This window comes from Eublepharis macularius, chromosome 6 (genome assembly GCF_028583425.1).
Source record: "Eublepharis macularius isolate TG4126 chromosome 6, MPM_Emac_v1.0, whole genome shotgun sequence".
NCBI lineage: Eukaryota > Metazoa > Chordata > Lepidosauria > Squamata > Eublepharidae > Eublepharis > Eublepharis macularius.
The window spans coordinates 36789819-36809258 of NC_072795.1; the positions used below are offsets into that span (position 1 = coordinate 36789819).

The following is a 19440-nucleotide window of genomic DNA, read 5'->3' on the forward strand; positions in this document are numbered from 1 at the left end:
GTGGGATAGCATGTTAAGTGAGTAGGATTTGGAGCACTACAACTTTGGGGGTGGGGTGGGATAGTAAAAAAGCAAAGGCTTCCATACATAAAAATAATAGTTATTGTTCAAGTTGTATGTTTTAGCACAGCCACATAGTAGATGCTTGTTGAAATGTTAACAGATGTTTCTGCTGGTTATGAGGAAATCTCTGAACACTGATTCCTGACCCTATGATGGAGGGGAGAATGCTGTACTTATCCTTGAAAGAAGGGTAGGATAAAAGGGGGGGCATCCTTTGCACAGGAACACTGTTTTAAAAATTACTTTGGGAAAATTCAGGCATCGGTGCTGCAGAAGTTTGATCCCCCCCCCCTTTTCTAAACACAGCTAGCTGTAAAGTTAGGTCTGAAAGTTGGTATGCAATTTCTGAAGAAATCTCAAAAACAGTCATTTCTCACTATCTTGCTTAGCTTTAATATCTAGCTGAAGCAGAATCAATTTTGTATAAGTGATCCATATGACACATTAGACACAAAAAAGAATCAAAAGCAAGTTTGATTTTCAACATCCAGCATATTTCTGTGTGTTGATTTTTGTGTTAAATGTAAGTGAAATTATTGTGTGAAGGGGCCTGGTTCATGATTGGTCACTAGGTTTACTCAGAAGTTCAACCATGTTTAGTAGGTTTTACTTTCAGGTTTCTATTGGATTTTTCTTGGAGAATCCTCCTGGTGAAGTAAATAAAAAACACAAGCATGCAGACCCAATTGGTATTTTAAAAGTCTTTTTAAATGGACACTTTGAGCCCTGACTACTAGAGATGTGTAAAAAAAAAAAATTCTGCTGATACAGCTCCGTAAAGCTGAACCAGGAAAAAAAATTCAGCCTTCCCTGAATGCCGAATTCATTCCCCGCTTTGGCTCAGCTATCTAAAGCAAATGCAATAAAATTCAGCCAGTTTTCAATGGGCTTTCCAAGATGCCGGTGTGTGTGTGGGGGGTCATTTTAAGGCCAAATTTTACCAAATTTGCAGGGGACCTACTCCTACATGTCCTCTAGCCACTCTCCAAGTTTCATGAATATTGGACTTTGAGGGCTATTTTATGGTCCCAGAAGAAGGTGCCCCAGCCTTTCTAGGGCTTTCTAGGAGGCTAGAGGTGGCGTTTTCCATGAAAAATACACCTACTCCTCCCTGTCCTCTAGCTAATCCCTAAGTTTCATGAAAATTGGACTGGGGGGGCATTTTATGGCCCCCTGAAGGTGCCCCCAGGCACTCCATTTTCTGTTAAACTCCTTGCAGCACTTTAAAAAAGGCACTCTCCTTCTCAAGAATTTTATTAGCCCAGAGAAGAGCTGCTGCAAGGATTGGCTCACAATCCCCCTCTTCTTTCTTTTTTTCACCCTCCCCTTTCCCCCCTTCTGCCTCTGACACATTCAAACTTCCTCCTCCTCCTCCCATCAGGTAAAGAAAGGTGTGAACTTTGCAAAACACTGTTTCTTGCTGCTTCTTAGCAAAAGAACAGCAAGAAACACCGCATGGCCACAGCTCCTGAAGTTTACCAGATTTTACTGAATAAATCCAGTAAACCTGAGTTCTATATCGCCGAATCAATTTGGCAATACTGGATTGAATTCAGCAGTACTGGATTTTACCCAATTGGGTAAAATCTGGTATTTTTGTCAAATTCTGAACCCGAATTGCACATCCCTACTGACCACTATCTGGTAAAATAGGTTGACCCCTGAAAATGAAGAATCCAATTATCTCTGCTATCATGTTTGTATTTATACCCATGCACTTACATTTGCAAGGCTAGTGTTCTTTCTTTAAAACACAACAGGCATGTTTACAAAACCAAGAAACATTCAGCTTATAAGACTGCATTCTCAACAATTCAACTGAAGATCAGTCAGACTTTCAGTAGTTTACTACAGATTGTACAGACATAACGGAACTCAATTCATGGTGTTGGTTCTATCCTTTAAAGCTCTACAAAGTTTGGGACTGGGGTATCTGAAGGACCATCTTCTCCCTGCCCTGGAAGTTAAGATTACAGGGAGAGGATTTCCTGACTATTCCATTGATCAAAGAAGCTTGGTTAATGAGTACATGAGAGAAGGCCTTTTCAGTGGCAGCCCCCCAATTAGGAAACAGCTTCCTGAAGAAGGTGCACCTGATCTCTTCACTCTTGATCTACAGGAGGCAGCTGAAGACTGTTTGATTCATGATGACATTTGTTTAGCCAGGTGTTTTTAAAAAACGTATTGATAGTATTAAATTATGATTTTAAATTTTGTGTTTGATATATTTACATTTGTTCTGTTTATATTGTAAGGCACCTTGGTGTCAGGTACTTTGGATTCTGCATGGTGGAAAGGTGGCTAATAAATGTTTTAAATGAACATAAACTAATACATTTAATATAAATTGTAGTACGGTTTTATGCCAACATTGTGCTGGAAGAAAGACGGTCTGAACTGTTGATTCACAGTTTTCTGATGACCAGAACTGACCGTTTAATTTGACTTTAAAAAATAATGTCTTCTTTCTGTGATCTCCCTTTCCCCCAGCATGTAGTTCTTCACTTCGTATTGAAGAACAGGAGCTGCTTCAGAGTGTATGCAGTCTAACCTCTTGGTAACTATGACTTTAATGTAATTACATTAGACAGTATCACAGTTGGAGAGACCTTACTAAAATGTAACACTTCAAGACAAGGAGATAAAAAAGTAAGAACGTTAGAAACAGCCTGAAGCAAAAAGGTAAAAGTTTAAGAGCCACAGAATCAGCATGGAAGCTTATTAATGACTCTCTTATTATGGCCATAGGGGGAAGCCAAAGAAGAAAGAAAAAGAAATAGTGGCCTTGTTATGTAGAAAGAAAACTACACAGGCAACAAGGTGAGGAACTTTTGCCAATCTTAGAACTCCTGCAAAATGTGGGTCTCCTACCTGGACCTCAAGAGCAGATGAAACTGTCTTATGCCGAATCAGATCAGTGGTCTCTGCAGCCAAACATTGTTTGCCCAGTAGCAACTTTCCTAGCTCTGCTACTATGACCTTTTCCAAATGGGTTATTTGCCCTGGGTTTGATCCTGTTGGGATGTGGTTTTTCCCCTCGCTTTCCTAGAGTATTGTTGTACATCATACACTTTCTGGAGTTTCTCTGGCATTATCTGCTCATTTCCAAACTTGCTTTGATGTGAAGTTTTGGGGAAAATCTCTGCAAAGTGTCGATAGCTGTCATGTAGGTAAAAAAGCAATCATTTTCCCAGTTCTGTTCCCTGCAGCAGCCATTTCCTCATGTCAGTAGGGGACTCAAAAAGAAAATCAGCCATGGAATTAACGTATCAGATTTTCAGCTTTCCTTTTTTAAAAAAGTTCCCAGACTCCTTTGTTTCAGGGATGCCTTTTCCCTTATCTCTCTGCAATGAAAGGGGCTAGTGACTTACTTTTTAAAAAGAGAGAAAACTGGGAACTCAGAGAATATACAGATTATTATAATATTATAACGATATTCAGTTGCTGATTTTTAAAATAAAATTCAAAAAAACCTGGTTGCACAAGGAGGGGTGAATGGCCACTTTTGGGGGATTGGGAAGGGAAACCTGCCATGTGCAAGCCACATTGTCACTGTACTGTATCAACAGCTGCAGCACAAATAGGGAAACCACATAAGCCCATCCCCATGCAGAAATCACCTAAGTGGAGATTCTAGAGAGTGAATATAGAATCTTCTCCATGCAAAACATGTGCTCAGCTACAAAGCTAGAGAGAGACACTTCTTTTTCTGGATGAATCTTTTTCATCTTCATCCAGCACTTCATTGTCTCCAGGTTCTGGCCAAATAAATACCATGGCTCCCTTAAGACTGAATAAGAGAGGCAAGGCTGGGTGAACCTGGAGCCTGGAGAGATTCCACAGACAATATTTATTAGACAACCCATCTTGTAGTGTTATAATGGCTTGCTATAAAATCCTAGGCTTCTAGAAATGCCTGTGGAACACAGATTTCCATTATATTCTCAACTTCAGCTGTTATTAAAGCTGAATTATATAGTGCACAGAATTGTGTAGTACCTTGAAGGCTGACAGATTTGTTAGTCTTACAGGTGTCACAAAATTGTTGTTTTTACTTCAACAGACTCTCTGCTACCTCCCTGGAATTTGTTGAAGTAAATTAGTGTATTCATTTCCTTTGATGAATATTGAATCCTCATTTATTAAGAATCCTAAACAACTTCAACTTTGACTAATTAATTTTCATCATAATTTGCCATTGATAATTAAACCCTTTGCAATTTGTTATTTTGCAGCCCCAGTAACATGATAGTAACATGGACTAAGAAGACTGACTAAATATTGATACTGTGAATGACTAAAGGCAAATGACCTGAATGGTCCAGGTAACCTAATCTCATCCAATTTCACAAGCTAAGCAGGGTTGGCCATGGTCTATTTTGGATGGGAAACCACCAAAGAAGTCTAGAATTGCTATACAAGGCAGACAATGGCAAACCACCTCTGAATATCTCTTCCCTTGAAGGCCCTACAGAGTTGCCATAAGATGGTTGCAACATGTCAGCACACAACACACACGACAAAATGAGTTTGCAAATGACAAGCAACAAATGACACACGAATAGCTTGTGAACGGTGATTATATGTAGTTATAAAAATAATTTTAGACAAAGTATTTCATTAACCGAACCTTCATTTTATGAAGTGCTTTTGAAACTGTGAACTGTATGGATACGTTCAATTATTGTGTGGGGTTGTTTTTCATCCAGGCCTTTCTGTACAGTGGTTTGTATACTTGAAATTTGATTTTGAGCTTTCATTGCTCTGAAGTTACTATTCTGGCTTGGATTAACAACCAGCCATTAGTTTGGTCAGTCCTGGACATTCTTTTCTTCTCACCATTCTCAATATCTTGTCACAAACTAAGAAATCATTTCATGCCAAGTACTTGGGAAGATCTCAGCAATAAGAGAGACTAATGCTGCCTGTTATGTGCCATGAAGTCGCTTCCAACTTATGGCAAACCTATGAATTAACAGCCTTTAAAATGTCCTATTGTTAACAGCCTTGCTCAGATCTTGCAAACTGGAGACTGTGGCTTCCTTTACTGAGTCCAGCCATCTCATTTTAGGTCCTCTTTTCCCAAACACTCTAGAACATTTTCTTTGTGTAGTCTCTTACTCTTTTTCGTTCCCAGAAGGCTGATACCCTCTTTCCAGTACTTACTCTTGAGACACCAGTACTTGACTTGAGTTTTTAACTGACCCTTAAGGTCTCCAAAAACAGTTACTAACCACACCAGACCAGGGATCTTCCAAAATAACTCCTGGTTTGATTGGGTAGGGAAATGCTCTTCTCACTAGAAGATCCATCCCCCTTCTTTGGCCCAAATGGGAGCCTGTGCCTACTTCCCAAACTTCCTTGCCAACTTTCCCCTAGTTCTCCTGTCTGTGTTAAAATGCTGTCAGTCAAGACTGAATCTTGAAACTGCCAGTACTCCACTCCTCTCAGCTAGGGCTGAAATCAGACTTCTCCTGCCCCAGCATCCAGTTCAGAAGTCTTTCTCTGTTCAGCTCCTGCTACCCAATCAGATTCCTTGGAGTAGCCTATTATTCAAGGCTCTGTTTCTGTGAAGAATTAACCCTTCACAATCCTTCAGCTGTTTGTACAGCACTTCTAAGCTTTTATAAAGTGCAGTTCATCACACTGCCTTCAACTTTTCCTATAGACTTTTCCAGTGACTCTTGTTTTCTCATGCTGTGACCAAAGTAGGATGGCCTCAGTTTTGTCATTTCAGCTTCTAGTGAGAATTCAGGCTTGATTTGATCTAGAACCCACTTACTTGTCTATTTGGCTGTCAGTGCTGCTTACTTTCAACAAATTCAGATGTGCCAATCTCTCACACACACAGACCCTCCCTCTATGTCCACTTTAAATGACAGAGAATCTGGAAGAGTCCCAGGATCTTGTCTCATTTCCTCCTGGACTTTCAGGAATGCTGCAGGCCTATCTCACCGCTTCTGGATTCTCCAAAGTCTAGTTCAATATAAAGAACCACCCCTTCTTCTCTCTGACATATTCACCGCATGGACAGAGGACTTGTGCGGGGAGGAACAGCTTCCTTGTGCCTGCCAAACAGCAGAGAATTCTAAGAGGGAGTCTTTCTATGTACAGAGAACTTGGATGGGGAGGACTTTTGTTCTGGGTATCCTTGATGACTAAATCGTTCTCCCCTCCTACTGCAGCCCATTGAGCTGTCCATTTGCATTGCCAAGCACAACCAGTTATGTAGGGGGCGTAAAATGAGTATGTCATCTAGAATAGACCCCAAATTCCCTGGAATGTGAAAAGCAGATAAATCAGAGCAGAATCGATTTCTTGAGGAAAACCCATGGATCAGTCCTGCAGTTTCCCTTCCACCTGCTAGCCAGCTAAAAGCTTATTGTAAACTCTGTCATTCCACCTGACTGCCTAATCAGTAAATCATTTGACCAGCAGTTCATTTTAATGCACATTTCTTCTGTCAAGCACTCACTGCACTGTTATTTATAGAACAGGAACTGTAGATAAGGACCTTCCCACCCGGACAATTCTATGCCTCAGCAGCTAATTAGGCTATGGGTAACCAAGGAGGCTGGAACAACAGAAATGAATATATATTAAATCATTAAAAACAACTAAAATATAGCATTTGGAAATCCCTTATTGATTTTTATTGCAAGAAACAGAAAGAGATAAACGAATGATCTGTGCTTTTGAAGATTAGGCAGAGGGAAGGAATGTATGGATGGAAAGTGAAAGTGGTTACCTATGCTAATTTTGGAGTTGGTATGTAGTATGTAATATAGTTAGATCTTTTCAAATGGAAAATTAGTATGTATGTATTCCTATTTATATATGTATAAGCTTTTTTCTCTATGATATTTTTATTTTTTTCTTTCCCTTTGTCTGTATGTTTTTAACTAACTTTTTAAAAATTCTATTTTTTTTCAAAAAAGAAAATAAACTAAAAATATGAATTAAAAACACTGGTATAAAGTTTAATAGGAACACATAGTTTAGATTAAATGTACCATTTTTTAAACCCGATGCTCAGTATATTTCTGGATTAAAACTTCACTAATACAGCCAAAAAGATTATTCTATTTTTACTTCAGTCAGCTTATACTAACAATAGGTAGGGATCTTATAGGCAGATGAGAGGTAGTTCAGTTAACGTGGTCTCACTCTGTCCCACTGTTTTCTGTTACCTTTGTTCAGGGATTGAACAAAGCAGAAGTGGGGCTCCCATGCATCTACCACCAGCAGTATTAATAATTTCAGAGAAGTCTTACTTCCTCCCTCAAAATAATGACAGACTGCCCATATTAGGGACAGGGAAAATTCATACTTTATAGAATCTCCCTGCTCTGAATAGCATGTGGTGATACATGGCTTAATTTTGCAAGTTGTAATATTTCATCCATTGTAAATTATCATACTTAGCTTTTTCTCATTTTGTAATTTATTATATAATGTTTTCATTGAACTGGTGTGGTGTTTATAAATTTTTTTTACAGGTTGTCCTTGAAACCACATAGTATAAATTGTTTTTTGAGTCTCTGGTATAGTACTTTTATTTCATTTACTATGTTTAAAAGGAATGGTTTGTTTCAATTGTTAAAATTCATTATCTATTTAAAAATGTTTATAACAGGCTTCCTACAAGTGTAAAGTTGTTCACGATGAAGACTGAAGACCAGGACACTTATCTTTTGAAGTTACATACTATATACCACCTATTAGCTTGTAAATTTTTGTCTTTAAAATTACTTGCACAAGATTGCCTAGGACTGATGAAGATTTACACATTGAAACAGGAATGTAGCTAGGATCCTGTCTTGATGTATGTCTTTGTCAGTTCTTCATTGTATATGTTCTATTGCAGTAATTTTGTTGTTGTATGTCTTGTATATATCTTATTATAGTATGATGTTTTTATAAATTTGTAAATATATCATTGTGCTATTTTGCATTACAAGCATATTCCTTTTCTGACCTCTGGTATTCAGTGTCTCAGTATAGAACATTTTTTCCCAGCAACTGCTAGCTGAGTTCCTTTAACTGGAGATGCCAGGGAGTGAATATGTATCCTCTTGTGTGCAAAGCATGTGTAGCACTACCCTGAGCCAAGGCCCTTTCCGCAGGTAACCCTTTGGAATCAACCCGTGGGTTACATCAAAGTGATAGATCTTCCTCACTATTTGTGTGTGAATACACTGAGCAAATGAGAACATGGCTATTGCACTAAATGAACCAGGTGGGACAAATATGAATTTCTACCATAACAGCTGGAATATCTTCCTATCCAGAAAAAGCTGATATTTGGGGAGCGCCTCTAAGCAGGTCTACTTGGAAGTAAGTCCCATGCAATTAAATGGGGCTTAGTCCCAAGAAACTAGTCTCCAGGATTCAAATCATCAACACTGCTGTATTAAGGCAACTTATGAACATTGTCAGCACAAAGAAATTTTGTACAGTAGAACAACAAAGCAGTCTTCTTATGTTTTACTGTAGGAGATGAAAACACTAGGCAAACATTTTAACCTTGCAAGCATGCATGTTACATTTTTTAAAATTTCATGACTACAAACCCTTTGAGCTGTCACAATTTCTGTAAGAACCTGCAGGAGTTGGCAGACTCCAGTACAGATTGCAGGGCGCTATTCCAAGGCAAGTCGCATGGATTATCTCCCGATTTACACCAGCATGCATTATCAGTTCCAGCCAATCACATTTCTGAATGTGAGAAGAAATTAGGCCCAAAACATTCTGAAAAGAATTTCTTCCTTTCAGTCAAGAAGCTCAGAAGATATATAACGGCCTTAGCGCTGCAGGAGACCACTGAGTAAGTTTAATACTTCAAAAAGTTGTGCTTATTCAGAATTAATGCTCAATCTAGCAAGAAAACCCTGTTGAAAAAGAAAAATTTAAAAGGTGTGATTAGCGTGCTTCGGAGCAGATGTCTTGCACAAGTGCTGAGGATTAAATATGGAATGATGACAGCAAATGAAATGACTATACAAAGCAAAAACATGAAATATCTATCAAAGAACTGGACTGCTAACCTCCAGGTGGTGGCTGGAGATCTCCTCGAGTTACAACTGATCTCCAGGCCACAGAGACCAGTTCCCCTGGAGAAAATGGCTGTTTTGGAGGGTGGACTCTCTGGTATCATACCCTGCTAAACTTCTTTCCCTCGCCCAATCCCACACTCTACAGGCTTCAAGAATTCCCCAACCTAAAGCTGGTACCCGTCTAAGAAATTTAGTTTTTATCGCTGGCATCTCCCGCTAAAAGGATCTGGTACTGGTAATGTGAAAGACCTTCCCTGAGACTCCAGAGAGCCAGTCAGTTAAAGCATACAGTATTGACCAGAGAACTGGCTTGCTACAAGGCAGCTTCAAGTGTAGTCCCAAAACCAGAAAGATAGATTCCAAAATTATGGCTCAAATAAGGCCGCAATTTAATGCATGCTTACAAATAGTATGGAACTCCATGGCATATATTTTTCAGTATACCAGCTTAGATTCATATTACATATCAATATATTTGCAAGGTTCCAAATTGCACAAAACTCTGCTTCCTTGTAGGCACAGTTTACTTTATCTTACTTTACTGGCACAATTAGTCCAACAGAAAATTATATGGAAAACCATTGCTAATCATGTTGATTTCTCAATTAATCAAGAATTTCCAGTTGGAGCAAGTTTATATTACTAGATTATATTCATTTACCATTTTCTTTGACAGTTACGGTGCATTCTCAAAGGCTGACTTTTGGCCACGGCTGAGGGGTAGGCAGAAGTTTTTTTTAATGTTTGTGTACTTTTAAACACAGGTTTGTTTTTTTTTTAAAGCTGCTGCATCCTTCCCCCATCTCTTTAGTTAATGCTGGGCAGAAAAAAGGCTCTGCCCGAGGGTTCCCATGCAATGCACCAAAGGGCTTTTATCAAAAGTAACTGCTGTCCAATACACATGACCTCTCCAAGTGTGTGCTGACCCAACCCCAACCGTCCCATGCTTGCCAGCTTGTGAGCATGGTGACTATGCGCTGACCACAAGTACATTCCATTCCCATGATCAACAGAGTTTGCAAAGCAGAGTCCCCGATCATGGAGAAGAATGGTATGAATGGACACTTCCTCTGCATGTTCACAGTGTGCAGACACTCTGGTGATCTCATGGAAGCAGGGGCCAGGACCAGTGGAATCATGCCCACTTTTCCTTTCCCCGGTCAACGTGTGGAGGGGTCCTGTGTACAGGGATTCTTAGAGGATGAGTAGGAGTGAATTGAGTTCAGCACAGTGTGCCTGAGTGTGTGTTGTCCATGAGTCCCACTCCACTTTCTACCCTATAGAGAGCCAGTTTGGTGTAGTAGTTAAGAGCAGCAGGACTCTAATCTGGAGAGCCGGGTTTGATTCCGCACTCCTCCACTTGAAGCCAGCTGGGTGACCTTGGGTCAGTCACAGCTTCCCAGAGCTCTTTCAACCCCACCCACCTCACAGGGTGATTGTCATGAGGATAATTAACAACACCGACTTTATAAACCGCTCTAAGTGGGTGTTAAGTTGTCCTGAAGGGCAGTATATAAATCAAATGTTATTATTGCTATTATAGACATTTCAGTGCTAAAACCCCTTCTCTGCCTACGAAGTAATCACTTGGCAGAGAACACACTGAGTAGCTCCTTACACTGGCCATATATGAAGCCAGCCCTGGTCATTCCTGACTGATCCAGTGTAACTCCCTGCTGGCCCAGGGCTAGTGCCAGCTTGTTGAGTCTATTTCCAGGCCCAGGGCCCAATTTTGAGATGGTGGGCAGGTTATTGTCTGCAACGGTAGGAGAGCTATAATTCTGTGATCCCTGCAAGCCTTTCACTCTCCTTATCCAGTTCTCTCCTACCACACTTTTTACTCTCCGCACACAGACATCCTATTTACAAATAGGGGGCGTAGTAACTATTTCATTTTTGGTATGTTCAGATTTTTGAAAGAATTCCTTTCATGTGATACTCTTCTTTTTCTTCTTTTATGCATGACAACTTCTTGTCTGAACACACAATTACACAAAAATGTCACAGGGTAAATAAGTTTTGAGTAACAATTTTGAATTAAGCGCAGAGATAGAAATATTGTTTGATCCTTTTATACATGTTTTATTTGTAAATGTAACAGACTAGTGATTTGCTTTATTCCAGTTGTTTTAGACATACCAAAGACTATGCTTGTGTTATATCCTGATATATCAGACGTGAGGCTGATTCTTACAGTATTTTTGTTGTATGGTTGTTGCTTGTGTGTGTCCAGGTCCTAAGCAACATCGGCAATATTTGACATGTTATTTCATCTGCTCCGTCCATCCGGTTTCAAATATTATCATTGTGTTTTGAGATTTAATTATGTGGAATCACAGGATCAACATAACAACCAGCAATCCGAGAGTCTACATGTTTACTTTTTTACATGTTAGCTGTCCATCTGCTGATGCATCTAAATGTGTGTTAAAATTATAAGTTCATAAGGTTACAAGTAACCCAAAGGCCATCAAGTCCAACTCTGAGTTACAAGGTAGGACTAATCTCACACCTCTGCCTTGAAATATATTCAACTTTTCCACACCACAGCTGGGTAATAAGATGTCTGCACAACACACAACTTCAGGTCACAGTGCAATCCTAAACAGAGCTCCACTCTTCTGGATCCACTAAAGTTAATGGTCTTAGAAACAGTCAAGCAAAAAAAATCAAAATTATGGGAAAAGCCACCAAATCTTCATGACCTAGGGTAAAAGTCATTATTTGTTTCAGATTTTACACTTATTGATCTCCAACCTAAGACTGAACAAAATGAATTAATCCATGAGGTTTTCCAGAAAATATTTTTTTATAAACTAGTTTAGCCAATTAACTGAAGCTAGTCATGTCAATTCTTAATACTCTCTGGAAGGGATGGGGAAAACTCAAGCTCCTAAAAAGAGCTGCAAACATACACAGTTAACCATCTGTCCTGAATTAAATACGCTCATATCTATTGAAATCAGTGACAGAAGCATGCTTGTCTCTGTGTTGGACGATGACCTTGAGTCTTAGTTTTAAAGTGAGACCAATTTGCTAGTACAGGCATACAGTTTAAAATTAATATAACTTTGATATGTACAGGGTTTTTTTTTAAGTGTAATGTCAGATTAGGACCTAGGAGACAAGAGGTTCAAATCCCCACTCTGCCACGAAAGCTCGCTGGTGACCTTGAGCTAGTCACACACTCTACAGGGTTGTTGTTAGGATAAAATGGAGAGAATAATGTAAACTGCTGTGGGTTCCCCACTGAAGAGAAAGGCTTGGTATAAATCAACAAATAAACAGCATGCAAACAGGACAAAGCAGACTGAGATCTCTTGAACTGCTTTTTCAAATCAAAATTATTCTTGAGATTGGCCGATCATATTAACAGTTGCAGCAAAAATTAGAAAGTTCATGCCTTGTGATGGGTCTGTCACTTTTGTTAAGTGGTGCGTCAGACCTGTTGACAAGAAATACGAGAGGGTTCGCATGATAAGACCCTGGGTATGGGAACTCTCTATCTCCTCCACGCACATCAATCTGTGTCATAGTTTCAAGGAGCTGCTGGCCTTGGGACAGCCAAGCTCTCTCCATTGTATGCTCTTGTTATTAAGCCGATTGTTTTGACAGTCAAGTAAAATAAATCCAGAGGAGTTAGCCGTGTTAGTCTGTAGTAGCAAAATCAAAAAGAGTCCAGTAGCACCTTTAAGACTAACCAATTTTATTATAGCATAAGCTTTCGAGAATCAAGTTCTCTTCGTCAGATGCCTGATCAAAACTGGGCAGATACAGAAGAGGAGGGGGAAAGAGAGAGAAAAAAGGGGAGGGGGCATAAATCACAAGAAGGCAGAATGCAATTAGCATGGAGGCTATCAAAACATTCCTTTGCTTGGAAATGTAAACATTTCCTTTTGGTGTGCAGTCAGTTTGTAGCAGTGAAGGTATCCAATTCCTATGTAGTATAAGCCTTCGATGACCACAGCTCTCCCTGCCAGCTGCATCTGACAAAGAGAACTGTGGTCCCCGAAAGCCCACACCAGGCGTCACTGGGCTCCCCCAGATCACGCCTCTGTAAAGAGAATCTGTTACCTGTGGTAATGTGATAACCATTCATAGTCTCTATTCAGTCCCCGCTTGACAGAGTCAAATTTGCATATGAATTCCAATTCAGCAGCCTCCCGTTGGATTTTGTTTTTGAAAGGTTTCTGTTGAACCACAGCGACCTTTAAGTCTTTGGTGGAATGTCCTGGTAGATTGAAGTGTTCTCCCACTGGTTTCTGGACGTTTCCATTTCTAATGTCAGATTTGTGTCCATTTATTCTTTTGCGTAGAGGTTGGCTGGTTTGTCCAATGTACAGAGCAGAGGGACATTGTTGGCACATGAGGGCATATATCAGGTTGGAGGATGAGCAGCTGTAAGAGCCAGAGACAGTGTAGTTGATGCCATTGGGTCCTGTAATTGTATTCCCTGGGTAGATATAGGGGCAGAGCTGGCATCTGGGTCTGTTGCAGGGCTTGGTACCTGTGCTGGTGACTCTGCTGGCCGATTCATGATTGTAAGTGAGAAGTCGTTTAAGATTGGGGGGCTGTCTGTAGGCAAGGAAAGGTCTTCCACCCAGGGCTTCTGGGATTCACAACACTGCAGAAGCAAAGCAGGCACTCCATATACAAGCTCTGTTGAAGTTTGGAGAGGCACTGAGGCACTGTCTTGTCTTTAACAGCCTTCCTGAGTCAGGCTTTCAAGCCAAACTCCACGCAGCTGCAAATGTTCATGCAAATCAAAACACCTTCTAGGCATTAATAGATTTGCTTTTAGAAAAGTGCCTGATTCAGACCAGGTTCAGTAGCTTTAAGTTCCATTCACTTTGGTAGGAGGTTTCATGGCTTTTAACAGGAATGAGTGAGGCTAACTTTTTCTGAATTACGCCCATATTCAAAACCCTCCTCGCACATGCCAAAATGGTTAAGAACGTAAGCTATAGAAACAGGAATCAGCCTTCTATATTTTGCAGCAAATGGTCTGTGTCTTCTACCCCACCCCCCATATGTTTTTTAGCAGTTTGGAGCCCTGCCTGTCTAGCAGAAACTTCCAAGCAAATGAAGGAGGACAGGTTTTTTTTAAAAAGGCTCTTCCGAGGACCACAAATTCTTGGGCAGGGGGAACAGCAAAGCAGATCACTTACCTAACTCCACCTGCAGGCTTGGGGGAAGGAAAGTCAAGGTACACACGTTACAGACAAACTTAGGACTGCAGGAAACAAAACCCGCCAAAGGCAGAGGAAACTTCCAAGAAAAGCAGAGAAACTTACAAGGCAGCCTGCGCACTGCTGGCTGGCCGGGGAGCCGGAGGCGGTTGTGCAACTGCAGATGCTTGAAGGCTGCCCTCTCTCTCGTCGCTGGGCTAAGCAGCGGCGTCGACTAGCAGAAGAGCCTTGCCAAGCCAAGCTCCGCACCTTCCTAGCGGCAGCCCCCCGGAGCTCAACCCAGTCCCTTGGGCGAGGTGCGCTGGACTGTCATAGGCTTGGCTTCGCCTGGCTTCCCTCCTGGATTTATAGCTAAGGACGCTGCTCGCTACACGGCTTGTTTCCCGTCTCACTCCACCCGCCCCAGTCCCTCCCGGGAGACCCCTTCTGGCCATCTCCTTCCCCCCCGCCCTATTTCCACTCCCAGCGCATGATTCAGCCCGAACACACGGACGCCCCCTCCCTCCTGCCCAATCGCTCCTGATTGACACTCTCGCGGGGAGCCCCAGGCAGCAGAGAGAGGATCGATCGGCCAAGGGTACTTTGGGGAAAGTTTCATTTCATCAACCGCGTTTGGGCCACGCAACTTCTCGTCTTTTGCCTCCAGAAAGTGGGGGAAGGGGGGGGGGGAGATGGATGAAAGGGGGAGAAGAAGGGAGCGATCTTTAGAGCCTCGAGGACAGCATTTGCAGAGTTTGGAATAGCTGCTCTTAGATGTAGATTGGTTTGCTGCAACTCATTGGTGTTGCACGTAAGGAAATTCAGCAGCTCATGAATGAAGCCCACGGATTTCCAAAAACGAGAGACAGAGAGCCACTGTAAGCTGCATCCAATAGGATCAGCCGAGCATCTCAAGAGAGCAAAGTTGTATTTGAGAGGCAGAGCCCACACCCGCGCTGGCCTTTCCACGTGGAATGTGATAGGCAGAGCATTTCGCTCCCCTCCCTTTCCCAACCCTTCCGCGGTCCCTGAAGTTCGTAAACAACATGGGGGGTGGGGGGAAGGACCACGAGTAGGGAACATCGACTTTCCCTCCTTGAGGCCAAGAGACGCAGGGGGATGGAGATGTTTTTTTTTAAAATTTAGTTCAGATTTTTTTGTTTTCACACATATTGGATAATGCACTTCAAAGCTCTTTCAATGCATTTTCGTGATCGTGTGCAAGTGGATTTTTCTGTTTCATGCAGGAAAATCTGGTTACAGATGCTAAAGTGCATTGAGAGTGCATTATCTAATGCGTGTGAAACCAGCCCAAATATTTAAGACCTGAACCTAAAGTAAGAGGATGGTGACTGATAAAGGCAGAGAATTCCTATGCTAATTGGAAGTTTTCCTTGATGTGCCAGGGGTGTTTGCACAGACACTAATGTGTGCAATAGAGAAATGTTAATGCTGGATAGAAAAGAAAGTTATTTTAATAGGTAAGCAGAACCCCCATGTTTAAGAGCTCTGTGCTGCAGAATACCAGATGGGCTGTTATCTTTGCACTCTGGGAAGTGAGAAATCGGAAGCAGATGGCTGGCAGATGCTTAAACAGAATGCTTGAATATGGCATGAGTCACCAAGCCAGTTTTGATATTGCTATGAATGTGCATTCTAGCCACTGTAGGCATTACATTTGAAGTACAGAAACTGAATGATAGAAAAGTAGAAATTAAAGATATATCTGTTTACCAAATGCATTACTTTACTTTCATCTGGCTTTGTTCTGAGGAAGTAAAAGAAGTCCCCAAGCCAGCTTTTTAGTAGTAATGTCTGTAGGCCAAAATTTGTTCTCAGAAATGTGTACTTCATAACGTGTTTCCGAAAGAGGTGGTCTGCATCAACTGTTCAGATGTTATCTAAAGGTTGGCATAATATTGTTTCTTCAAGGAGATACCTTAGACTGCCAGTCTTATGCCTGACTTAACAAAGTCTGCATCCCAGCTCTTCTGCTCCATCCTGAGACAATTAAAATTCTCAGGCTGTAGCCCTTTTCAGGCATTATGATTTTGGTACTCATTCATGTTGCCCATTTCACACAAAAATGGCCACCACACATATCAAGAGGATTAAGCATAGTGTATTTTCTAATCAGCATTCTGCTGGTTCAAATCCCACTACGTCATTGAGCTCAGTCGGTGGCCTTGGGTAAGCCACTCCTCTCAGGCCCAACTCCCCAGCTGTATGGGAGGATAATAATAACTCTTGTTCATGGCATCAGATGGGATACTAATCTATCTAGAAGAGCAGCATATAAGTGCGGTTATTATTATTACTTACAATGTCTAGCAACCATGTTTGGTCCATATCAAGTCTGAAGAAGAGAGATGGTGAACCTGAACATTTGCTCACTGCTTTGTGATATTTTTGTTGCGCGTTATCCATATATTCTCTTGTGATTGATTTTTATTTGCTTGTAGCCAGTGGGTTGGACTCCTTTCAAATAAATGAGAAAAGCCTCCTTCCAACGGAGCAGATTTTCTTCCGAGAGAACAAGGTTCCTTGTGCTGGAGGAAGATCCCGCACTTAGAGTCTCTCTACACATCTTACACGAGCGGGATCAAGTGAAAGATCTTACACTTAGAGCCAAGCTACAAGTGATGCCTGACACAGGTTGGACACTTGTCAGCGTCCCTCAAGTTTTGATGGGAAATGTAGGCATCCTGGTCTTGCAGCTGTAATGGAGAGCCAAGCTGTAAAACCAGGATGCCTACATTTCCCATCAAAACTTGAGGGAAGCTGACAAGTGTCCAACCTGTGTCAGGCATCACTTGTAGCTTGGCTCTTATTCTCCCATTACGGATACACATGCACTGCTAGGGAGACAGAATTTGAATATAAGACCACACAGAAAGTAAGTCACTTGAGCGTCCCTGTGTAACATGTCTTGTGCAGAAAGACTCTTAGAGGCAGGGAATCATTGGACACAATCCAGAAAACAAATGTTTGGCTTGCAGTACAGCAAATAAAAATCAAAACATCAAACCAATGATAAAATTTACATAGTAAAAGAGACTATGAACAATAAGACCATCTGATTGCTGACTAGTTTATACATGATTTGACAAGATGGTTCCCAAATGTAACCATATTTTGCACAGCAAATTTGTTGTAATGTAGAGCTACCTTATGAGTCATATCATGCAGGGGGTCCATGAAATTTTTTGATGTTATAAAGAGATCCTCATACTAAAAAAAAAATTGGGGATCACCCAATTAAATGATAGGAAACCAACTTCCATTCTCAGCACAGTAATAGGTTTAGAAAAAGTAAATATAAAATAGATCTAAAATTTGACCAGACTTTAATTTGCTGAGGTTAACCAATCTACCGCCCACTTCTTCTAACACTTGGGCACACCATTTTTATGGACAAGAATCCATAGGAGTTGATCTTTATACCAAGCCAACGGAGCTGTATAGCTCCTCCTCCAAGGAGAAGGGTTTTAGGATATACACACTCTCATTCACGCCCTCACCCATTCAACACTATATGATGTTGGGCATTTTGTTAACGGTAAAACAGTACAATTATGGATAATAGTGTATTCTTGTAGTGGTCACATTATATTACAGGGATTACCGAATCCATTCTACCATCACAGCACTTTTTTTTTAGTGTTTGAAATGGTTTGCTTATACTACGTCAGCTATTCTTATGAGCCTGTAAAATAGGATCAGTATTACTGACCTCGTATTGCTGATTGGATATTGTGAGTTTGCGATTCAGGCATTTGAACTGGGAACTTCGTCTTTTATTTTTCAAACACGCAGCAGCCTGGTCCTAGGAATGTTTATTTGAAAGAATGTAAACTGAGTTCAATGGACTTGCTCCATTGTAAGAATGTACTCAAAGTGTCTTGTCCTTAGCCACCATACTAGATACCTTTAATCAAGCCCTAATTATTTTTAGAAGCTTAAAAGAATGATAGTGATCATGGGGTGTGTGTGTTCCTAATACAGGACCTGACACCTCAGTTCTGTTAATGTTCAAGCCAGAATGACGTTTGTTCCTCAGCATCTGTTCATGTATATTCAATGGGAGTGCTCTGGCAGCATGTTTGCACATCTGTTTGCTAACTCAGAAAATTCAAATGCAATTTAGAACCTCTTCCAAGGAGTATCATAGGTCTTTTACAAGTAGTAAATGAGCTACTTGGAGGCTGGAAAATAGGTATTATGGACTTCACATGTTCGTAGGTTGCAGATCATGGGCTTCTGTGTTTCTGTCACTAGGAATTTTTCGGAAACTTTAGCACTCTGGAAAGCTGGAATACATTAACAGTTGTTTTATACAAGATGAATTTCCTGCAAGCAGTGATTCAGTTAGCAATGGATTTGAAGGCACATAATACTTTTGCGAAACATGATGTTGCTGTGGTATTTCTCATTTAACAAGAAGGGAAAATTTCTTATTTCTTCTAGAACTATGTTGTGAAATCTGCAAAGACCTCTCTGTTTAAAATGTGTCAGATTTGGAAGCTCCATATTTAATGTGTTAACTAGCTTGCCACAAAAGTAATTTGTATTTATTAAAGACATGTTTATCTAGAGCAGAGGATGTAGTTGAAGTTCTTCTTGTCAGAGATATCAGTGGAATGAAGATAGGAATGTCAGTGTCCCTCACACACACACACCCCATTTGCATGATCAGCATTCTCTTACCAAAGGCCTATTTAGTATGTATTGGAGAAGAGAGCAGGAAAGAAAACGGAAGGATGCACTCACAGTCTTCTTGCTTGGAAACTCTTTTGATCATCAAATTGAGTGAGAGAAAATGACCAGCCTTTGAGGCTGTGTTTGATTCAAAATCATCAATCTATATTTATGAACTGGACAATGTTGGCTCCATTACAGTATACCGCTGTTTTTTAACATGAACTTGTTCTCAGCTGTATAGACAATTGAGCAAAAATGAGATGTTCCCTAATGTTATGAGGAAATTCAGCCCCATTTAAAATGTTTTTTGATACTTGAAAATCCTGACACCCCTTCCTAATTAACATGGGACAGCTCTTCACGGCTGTGGTCCAGTATACCTACGGGACCGCCTCCGCGGCAACTTTGCTCATCTGCACAGGGTCTCTTGCAGGTGCCACCCAGCACATGGG

At 40.9% G+C, this 19440-nt stretch overlaps 1 protein-coding gene across 2 annotated transcripts in view; it reads right to left on the bottom strand.

Moving 5' to 3' along the window:
* The window catches only part of AGTR1 (angiotensin II receptor type 1), a 70562-nt gene extending 55928 nt beyond the window's left edge, over positions 1-14634 (bottom strand). The window contains exon 1 of one of the 2 annotated variants that reach the window (XM_054982148.1): positions 14414-14634. The gene's annotated coding sequence lies outside the window, so the exon portion shown is untranslated. Of the gene's footprint in view, positions 1-13193; positions 13210-14413 lie in introns of those variants that run through there. The other variant, XM_054982149.1, reaches the window with a different exon arrangement.
* Between the last annotated feature and the right edge of the window lie 4806 nt (positions 14635-19440).